This window comes from Helianthus annuus, chromosome 7, assembly GCF_002127325.2.
Source record: "Helianthus annuus cultivar XRQ/B chromosome 7, HanXRQr2.0-SUNRISE, whole genome shotgun sequence".
NCBI classification, from domain to species: Eukaryota; Viridiplantae; Streptophyta; class Magnoliopsida; order Asterales; family Asteraceae; genus Helianthus; species Helianthus annuus.
In genome coordinates this window covers 56,126,807-56,137,141 of record NC_035439.2, presented here as the reverse complement: position 1 = coordinate 56,137,141, position 10,335 = coordinate 56,126,807, and positions in this window count along the sequence as shown.

The following is a 10,335-nucleotide window of genomic DNA, read 5'->3' as shown; positions in this document are numbered from 1 at the left end:
GACAATATTTAGAAATTCCAAATTTCATTTCATTTCATAACTTCAAATAGTCAACATTACAAGAAATTCAAATACAACAAGTTTAACATAACAACATGATAACATAACAAAATTTGATACAACATATTAAACCCTAACGTCTATATGTGTATCTAGGCATCAACGCTACTTCTTTTCTTAGCATCGTCCTCATCAACCTGTAACATGTTTAAAATAAAGTTCAATGCAAAAGCAAAGGCGAGTATACAAGTTTGATACGTACATAGCAAAAGATAAGTTTGAACAATTCCTCATAGCAAGCATGTGATTCAAGATAAACATTTAAACATGGCATGTGTCTAACATATCAAACCAAGAAAACGCAACTTGCTCATGACATAACCAAAGTTTCAGTAGAGGCGGGTCGTTAATCCTATAGCGCTACATATGTCAAGGTTTGGCTCGTACGAAGTTAATGATAAGTTCAACACATAAGAATCACCCAAATTTAAAGTATCAAGTCATCACATATACAAGCATGTTATAGGAATGTTCATGTGTTTAGACAAAAGTTCATGTGTAAGTTTCAATAGGTAAACATGTTACACCCCAAAAGTAGTAAAAGTAAAAAGGGGAAAAGTACGAGTATACTCACAAAGTTTGCATATGTTTTCCGATTATCCAATTGTTGACGAGTAGAGATTTAGAGTCCGAATGTATAAGGGTTAAGGTTCAAGTATGTTTAGAGTCGAGATTCGGTGTTTAAAACAACATAAAAATAAGATATGAGAATAACATGGAAAATAATCATTTAGTACATATGATGCTTGTTCTTGACACTAGGAAACTCGAAGGAGTTTAGATGTTTTCATGGAACAAGGTTCCATTAGAATCGTGACAAGTTATCATAGTCTAGGATGATGTAATCTAGTACCCCGACATATGAACACTAGTTCATCATCAAAGATTCGATTATTCGAATAATATATTTAGGTTATATAATATATGTCCAATAGTTCAAGCATGAGGTAGAAGATTAAAATCTTCATTTTGGTACCTCTAAATGTCATAGAAGTCATGTAGGAGGTAGGAAGATCAAGTCTTCCATTTAGGCACCTCTATGTGTTCACCACTACACTTGATGTAAAAAAAACAACCAAGGAGGGTCATGAACATACAATAAAGAATAAGAAATATACAAACTAACTAAGAGAAATCATCAAATCATGTGAGGATTGTATGTTTGGACAACCCAAGTTGTTCCATAATCACTCATGTATCAAAGACAAAGTTTGACATGACTTGTGGGTTAAAAACCCTAAACAAAACACCAAGTTTATGAGGTTTAATCCTCTGATTTTAAATGTCTCAACCTTGTTTTTAAGCTTAACCAACCATGGGATAAGTTGTAAGCATTAGGACATAGGTATGAGATGTGTTAGACACAACTTGCATAGGTCTAAACAAGTTTTTGATGAACACAAAAACAAACAGAAAGTTTATGGACTATTTCGGGGCATTTCCAGGTCTGATTTCTCCAAGGAGAAGTCTAGGAATCGAACCCCATGATTATACAAGCAAGTAGGAAAAAGAATCGAGTGAATCGGATAAGAATTGAGTGAGTTATGCTCATTTTCGTGAAGGGGTGTCAATCTACTCGAACCCTTGCTTTCAGCTACGGTTTGGTGGATGTTTTGTGAGTTTTTAGGGTTGCAAAAGTGGTAGGGAGGCTGGTTATAAGTTGTATTTATAGGGGGAAGGATTAGGGTTTCAATGGGTTGGGCTTTGGAAGTGTTTAGAAGGGGTTACACCTTGAAACTAGCCCACAAAACCCAACTATATGGGGCTGAATTTTGCTGAATTGGGCTGCCATATTTCTTTATTTTTTTTATTTTTTAAAACATTATAATGAGTAATTTTGTTAATTAAGTTGTGTAATAATGTGCAACAATGCTTCCCCTAACTTGTAACAAGGTGAAATATGAAATAAAACATGATTTAACTAGGTAAAAAGTGTAATGTACAAGTTTTATTTACGTAGCAAGTTCCGTATTTTACAACGATTACAATGAAAGAATGGTTATAAGAACACAAGATTTCCAAAGTTAGAATTTCACGTAAGGTTTCTAAATGTAGGAAGTTTGAAAACGCAGGGCGTTACAGTCTCCCCTCCTTTAGGAAATTTCGTCCCGAAATTTATTCAAGGGGAAGGCTTGAAAGAGTTTTTGGCATAAAGGTGATCATTAAGAATTGAAACTTGGGAAGTTTGAAAGTTTTGAAAAGTACCAAATTTTGGAGAACGTCAAGGTAGATTTGCAAGGGGAAGTTCTTAAGGATAGTATAAAAAAAATCATACTTTCGTAAAACCTGTTTATTGAGAGGAACGAAAAGGTTTGTTACTTTAAATAAAGCAATAGAGGTATACTAAGTATAGTTTCACAAGAATCAAGAATAGGGAGGCTATTTTATAGGTAACGAGGTAAGTTAGGACTCAAATGTTTAAACAAGCTGGATTGCGAACGAGTTTTGTATAAAATAATACAAGTATAGAATGAACGAATGACTCTTAAAGAGTACAAGTATGTGAATAGCATAAGTGTTGGATAGATGAACGTAGTGTGTTAAGGATGAAGTCTCGTCATGAATAATCGGATATAATGCGTTTGTGAGTTGCGTGAAGTTGTATTAGGTCCAAAAGGTCTGCAACACACTGAATTTCTCATGGCACGTTTTACGAAAGTTTGGTAACATGGTGAAAACACTTATATATAGGAAGTACCAGCGGCTTATCCACCATGTTTTAACCACATTACGTCCGTTTCGTTACTTGGGGTCATGTTACGTTCCATGTCTTACCATACACAGTAGTACACTCTATGGTTCTCATACGCCTATCACTATAATCCCGTGTGCACCCACGATTATACTGATTGTCGCATGATCCACATAGCTTGTACTAGTTATGTATGAATCAAGGTATACATGAATTTGAAAATAAGAATGTGTACGTAGAAGAATGTCGTATGTAAGCATGTTTATGTTTAAGCATGTATGGGACCCACGTAAGCGAATCCCTCGGATTACGCTCGCGTATAGGTACGAATGTACGAATCATGAGTAAGGATGAAAGTATGAGCATAAGTTTAAGTATGAATACGCATGTATGTATGAGCATAAACATAAAACGTGTAAGTAGTATGTGTATAAGCAGAAGCGTAAAACGTATAAGTAGTATGTGTATGAGTACAAGCATAAAACGTATGAACATAGGTGTAGGTATGAAAAATAAATATTGCGTATATGGTGTACGTTGAGACATTGTAGAGAAAAAAAAGGTTAAGTATGTAGATACGAACGATATAAATGATGTTATCGCGAGATATCGACTAAAATATGTATGATGATGTGCATGTATAGTTGTTTAAACAAAACGTTGAGTTTGTCGAATCAAAATTAGATTGAGCTTGGTTTGAAAGGTAGAATATAGTTTGTATATGCAAAGGAACATAAAGTACTCATTGGTCATGCTTAACGTATTTTGTAATGATTGAAATGCTACTTTTGTTTAAAAAAAAAGAGTTCACGTATGTTGAAAATTGTCGGTCCCCATGAAGTCTTCTAGCCCACGTGTTTTGAAATTTGGATGACGAGTTAAGCGTTGTAGAGAAGGTTTTTTTTTTTTTTTTTTTTTTTTTTTTTTTTTTTTTTTAAATAACGGGTTTGTTTCATTTGCATCAAAACATGAAAATTTTGGACTTTGAAAGTTCTTGTGAAAACGTCGACCCTTAGAAAAGAAAAGAAATTTAGTAAAAGAACTTAGTGATTGTTTAAAAATAATTTTAACAAAGGATTTATTGATGTTGGAAAGAGTATTTGGTAAACGGTCATATAACATCTATGAGGTCTTATAAGTAATTGAGAAAGGTTAGTTTGATTTCGATTAAGAGTGGAAGTCTCTAGTATGATGATATAATGTGAACGTGTTTCAGTTAATAAATCAGATGTGAAGTTCATGGGCAAGAGATTCCTTAGACCGATTAAATTGATAGGTAGCATTTCGTAAGGTTTGGAAATTCATGTAGTAAAACGGTAAAGACATGATTAAGAATCTTGTGTATATGATTTGAGTGAAAATGGATGGTAGAATAAGAAGTACGTTTGATAAACAATGTATTTTGAAATCGGTATAAGTAGGTATTTTGAATAAAGATAAATGATTTAGGTATAAAACATGATCGGGTTTGCATAATAAAATATTTTGAAAGAGAAGTTTTGGGTAACGGTCAACTAAGTAAGGGAATCACCCCTAACTCGTTGGTGAGGTCGTTTTAAGGGAAGAGGGGTGGAGTCAATCGTCAAGCTAAGGAAGTCACTCCAATCTCGATGATACCTCTCCACTAGTTGTTACAAGGAATATGAATTCAAATTATATGAAAATCATGCATATATAAATGTATCGAAAAGGTTCGATATGTTGTGCGTGTGAAATGAGAAATCAAAGGTAAACTCGAGGTTGAAAGATTGCATCGTATAAAATGAACAATAGAAACACATGTTTGACCAAAGTTTGGAGTGTTCCAAAACGGAACTTTGACTAACCAAAGTGGTCGAAAAGTCTTTTGAATTTGAGGAGCATGTTTTGGCCTAATAGGTAAAATACTCTCGCCGACAAGTCGGTTAACGGTATTTACCCTTCCGGTTACTACATGTCCCAAATCAATCGAAATTTCGAGACTTGGCGGGATTTATGAAAAAAATGCCAAGGAGTGGAACTAGTCGACAAGGTGCGGGTTTCACCCCTAACTTGACGATTTCGTATCCTAAGTGTGGTTGGTACTCGTCGGGTCAAAATTTAATTTCGACGTGTTGACGAGGGTCCACTAGAACTTGAAATTTGAGATTTACCATTAAGATGTGGATTTCACTCCTAGCTTAATCGCGATATCTCGTGTAAAAAAAAGAATAGGTAGATTGAGAGTCGTTCACCAAATTGTGGGTTTCACGCCTATTTTGGTGAATTCGTCTCATTTGTACAATATGAGTGTTGTCGGATTTAGAATAATCGAGTAAAATGCATGAGGGAAGTGTATGTCGAAGGAGATACACAAACAAGTATAAACACATAAGAAAGCATATCAAGGATGATACTTAAATAATGAACTAAAACAAGTATTAACACATAGAGAAATATGTCAAGAATAACACATAAAGAATCGAACAACGAAACAAGTGTTAACACATAATAAAACAAGCATTAATGCGTAAGAATAACATGTCGAATATTACACATGAGTAACATACATGTTTAAAAGAGCATAAATAAGTAACAAATAAAGTATCATGTAGTAGTCCAAGAAAAGCATACGAATAAGGTTCTAAAACTATAGACTAGGCTAAAGCATTCCTACTTTTCCTAATTCCCTATAGTTATGGCTCTGATACCAATCTGTCACACCCCAACCAATGGCGGAAACATCGGGATGAGACGAAGTGTGAAGATTGCTAGAGACATCATAACGCTATTTGTGACAATATTTAGAAATTCCAAATTTCATTTCATTTCATAACTTCAAATAGTCAACATTATAAGAAATTCAAATACAACAAGTTTAACATAACAACATGATAACATAACAAAATTTGATACAACATATTAAACCCTAACGTCTATATGTGTATCTAGGCATCAACGCTACTTCTTTTCTTAGCATCGTCCTCATCAACCTGTAACATGTTTAAAATAAAGTTCAATGCAAAAGCAAAGGCGAGTATACAAGTTTGATACGTACATAGCAAAAGATAAGTTTGAACAATTCCTCATAGCAAGCATGTGATTCAAGATAAACATTTAAACATGGCATGTGTCTAACATATCAAACCAAGAAAACGCAACTTGCTCATGACATAACCAAAGTTTCAGTAGAGGCGGGTCGTTAATCCTATAGCGCTACATATGTCAAGGTTTGGCTCGTACGAAGTTAATGATAAGTTCAACACATAAGAATCACCCAAATTTAAAGTATCAAGTCATCACATATACAAGCATGTTATAGGAATGTTCATGTGTTTAGACAAAAGTTCATGTGTAAGTTTCAATAGGTAAACATGTTACACCCCAAAAGTAGTAAAAGTAAAAAGGGGAAAAGTACGAGTATACTCACAAAGTTTGCATATGTTTTCCGATTATCCAATTGTTGACGAGTAGAGATTTAGAGTCCGAATGTATAAGGGTTAAGGTTCAAGTATGTTTAGAGTCGAGATTCGGTGTTTAAAACAACATAAAAATAAGATATGAGAATAACATGGAAAATAATCATTTAGTACATATGATGCTTGTTCTTGACACTAGGAAACTCGAAGGAGTTTAGATGTTTTCATGGAACAAGGTTCCATTAGAATCGTGACAAGTTATCATAGTCTAGGATGATGTAATCTAGTACCCCGACATATGAACACTAGTTCATCATCAAAGATTCGATTATTCGAATAATATATTTAGGTTATATAATATATGTCCAATAGTTCAAGCATGAGGTAGAAGATTAAAATCTTCATTTTGGTACCTCTAAATGTCATAGAAGTCATGTAGGAGGTAGGAAGATCAAGTCTTCCATTTAGGCACCTCTATGTGTTCACCACTACACTTGATGTAAAAAAAACAACCAAGGAGGGTCATGAACATACAATAAAGAATAAGAAATATACACACTAACTAAGAGAAATCATCAAATCATGTGAGGATTGTATGTTTGGACAACCCAAGTTGTTCCATAATCACTCATGTATCAAAGACAAAGTTTGACATGACTTGTGGGTTAAAAACCCTAAACAAAACACCAAGTTTATGAGGTTTAATCCTCTGATTTTAAATGTCTCAACCTTGTTTTTAAGCTTAACCAACCATGGGATAAGTTGTAAGCATTAGGACATAGGTATGAGATGTGTTAGACACAAGTTGCATAGGTTTAAACAAGTTTTTGATGAACACAAAAACAAACAGAAAGTTTATGGACTATTTCGGGGCATTTCCAGGTCTGATTTCTCCAAGGAGAAGTCTAGGAATCGAACCCCATGATTATACAAGCAAGTAGGAAAAATAATCGAGTGAATCGGATAAGAATTGAGTGAGTTATGCTCATTTTCGTGAAGGGGTGTCAATCTACTCGAACCCTTGCTTTCAGCTACGGTTTGGTGGATGTTTTGTGAGTTTTTAGGGTTGCAAAAGTGGTAGGGAGGCTGGTTATAAGTTGTATTTATAGGGGGAAGGATTAGGGTTTCAGTGGGTTGGGCTTTGGAAGTGTTTAGAAGGGGTTACACCTTGAAACTAGCCCACAAAACCCAACTATATGGGGCTGAATTTTGCTGAATTGGGCTGCCATATTTCTTTATTTTTTTTATTTTTTAAAACATTATAATGAGTAATTTTGTTAATTAAGTTGTGTAATAATGTGCAACAATGCTTCCCCTAACTTGTAACAAGGTGAAATATGAAATAAAACATGATTTAACTAGGTAAAAAGTGTAATGTACAAGTTTTATTTACGTAGCAAGTTCCGTATTTTACAACGATTACAATGAAAGAATGGTTATAAGAACACAAGATTTCCAAAGTTAGAATTTCACGTAAGGTTTCTAAATGTAGGAAGTTTGAAAACGCAGGGCGTTACACTATTCGACATGCTATCCGAACGACACGCGAGCTTTGAAGAATAGGTTTCTGTTTTCTGACTTCTTCTATGTTTAATGTGTATGGGTATATGTGCTTCTGTGATTTTGTGCTCTACGTGCTTGTGTGCTTTTGTGACTTATGTGCTCTATGTGCTCCTGTGCTGCATGATTATGTGTATCTGTGATACTGTGCCTATATGATACGTAATTCGACGTGATTCTAAGCTTTAGATAGTAGTAGATGTCACACCCCCAAAATCCACCTGCGGAGTATCACCGCTTGGGAGCGTGACTGACCAGGATCAAGCCACCAATCATATTGAACATGTAATTAATATTAAGTAAAATAAATGTAAACCATCCATCCAATACGATAGGTGTTCAAAACATAACCATAGTTTCAAAGTGTAGCGGAAGCATAGTAAATAATCCAACAATAGTTAATAGTTTTAAATGTCATAATAGTTCAACGTAGAAACCACGATCCTTGTCCACAACGACCCGCTTCTCCAGTGCAAGCTCCAAGTACCTAACGATCTGCAAGGCATGTAACAGAATGATCAACAAACTAGTTGAGCGAGTTCACAGTAAGTAAGTGCGTAACAGTAAGTAACGGGTGGCTCTACTGGGCCAATAATAAGTTATACAGGTGGGGGCTTCCCTTGTTATGTGACCACTAGACTATTCGTATCAACTACTCGTATCATCCCTGTTCTTCATCCGAGAACAGTAGCGCGTATGGGGTGTGCGTAGGTTTTACGCACGTATCCTTCACAACCGAGGATAGAAGTAAGTAATGCGTACACGTAGGTTTTACGTGCGTGCCTGACATCCGAGGCAGTAATTGGCATATGACCACGTAGGTGTTATCCTAACCTACGGAACCGTCCTGACATCCGAGGACCATGGTAGGTGATAGTCTAGGAAAAGCATATATATACGTTCTTAGTCAATGGTAACCTTTATCCCATTCCCACGACCCGGGAATCCCATGCCTTAGTAGGAGTGTGAACTCACCTTGGTTTGCTCGGTATGCTAGGTTATGCACTCACAAGTAATTAATCAAGTCCTATAGTATGCACGTATAACAAATCAGTTCACGTTCGAAATGATACGCATGTAATCTAATGTCACATAGTGTTTGATGGCCAATATCATGTATCAATCATGTATCACATAACAGTTAACCCATTCATACAATTCACGTATTCGTATGAACATTTACAGGATCATGCATCTCTCAAAAACTCAGACAAATATGGGGGGGTCTCCCCTGTTCAAAACTTGGGTACACATGATATATCATACAACCTCGGACATATAATCAGCATACAAACTCAGACATGGTCGATCATCTTAAACTCGGTCCAATAGACAGTCTATCAGTATATAATCCATTAAAGTCGGACTAATATCAACCGTTATATTCGGACCAAAGAGGATCCATTAAACTCGGTCCAACCATTTAACCATTAAACTCGGTCCAACTATATAACATTAAACTCGGACCATCTATATAACATTAAACTCGGACCATCTATATAACATTAAACTCGGACCATCTATATAACATTAAACTCGGACCATCTATATAACATTAAACTCGGCCCAAACTAAAGTCATTAAACTCGGTCCATATTATGTTCATTAAACTCGGCCCATATTAATCTTATTAAACTCGGACAGCATTTGGAGATTATACTCGGACAAGTATTCAAGGTCGGACCTTGTGAGAATATTATATTCGGACCCTTAAACTCGGTCCAATTAACTTGTATAAACTCGGATCAAACTAATTTCATTAAACTCAGGCAACATTTCATTATCATACTCGGACCATATATGTTTTTAATAAACTCAGACGAATAATCAAACTCAGGCAAATAATAAACTCAGACTAATCAACATACGAATGTTCAAGTTTGACAGAATTGAATCAGTTACACTTTTCACATCCATCAGTTACGTACTTCAGTTCATACGATCTAACCCTAATTCATATGTCTGCATTAAGCCGATCAAAACAACAATCTTTATGTCTACACATTACGCATCAAAATCATCAAGCAACTGATTATATGATTAATCATCTTCACATTATAATAATCAACCTCAATCAAAAACACAGGAGCATAATATAGAGACTAGGGTTTACAAGAATTCACAAGAATCAAGAATTGAAAACAATCAAACAATCAACAATTAATCACAACAATGATTAAACAATTACCTTGTGATGATCCTAGAGAAAGAGTAATCAAGAGTGATGATTTTCTTGTGCCAAATGATTTGGTGATGATGCTTGCTAGAGGATTAGAGAGTTACAAGTACGTGCTTTGGATTTGTGTGCAAATGATTAGTGAAATGAGGTTAGGGTTAAGTATCTAGGATTTCACTAATTACACTCTACCTCCCTAAGTATTATATTTTACACATGCACACCATCTCATAACTATTTCATAGTTCCACCACCAAGTTTACACATTTGACAAGTTTCACAAATAACAAACAACTATGCACAATCAAACAATCCAAACGTATATAATTTCATGGCAACCAAATGTGCAAATAATCGACTAGTCAATACATGATCGTGCAATAAATACGAAATAGAATCTTAGAAATTCGAGTTGTCACATTATCCCCAACTTAAAAGAAATTTCGTCCCGAAATTTGGTACGCACTCAC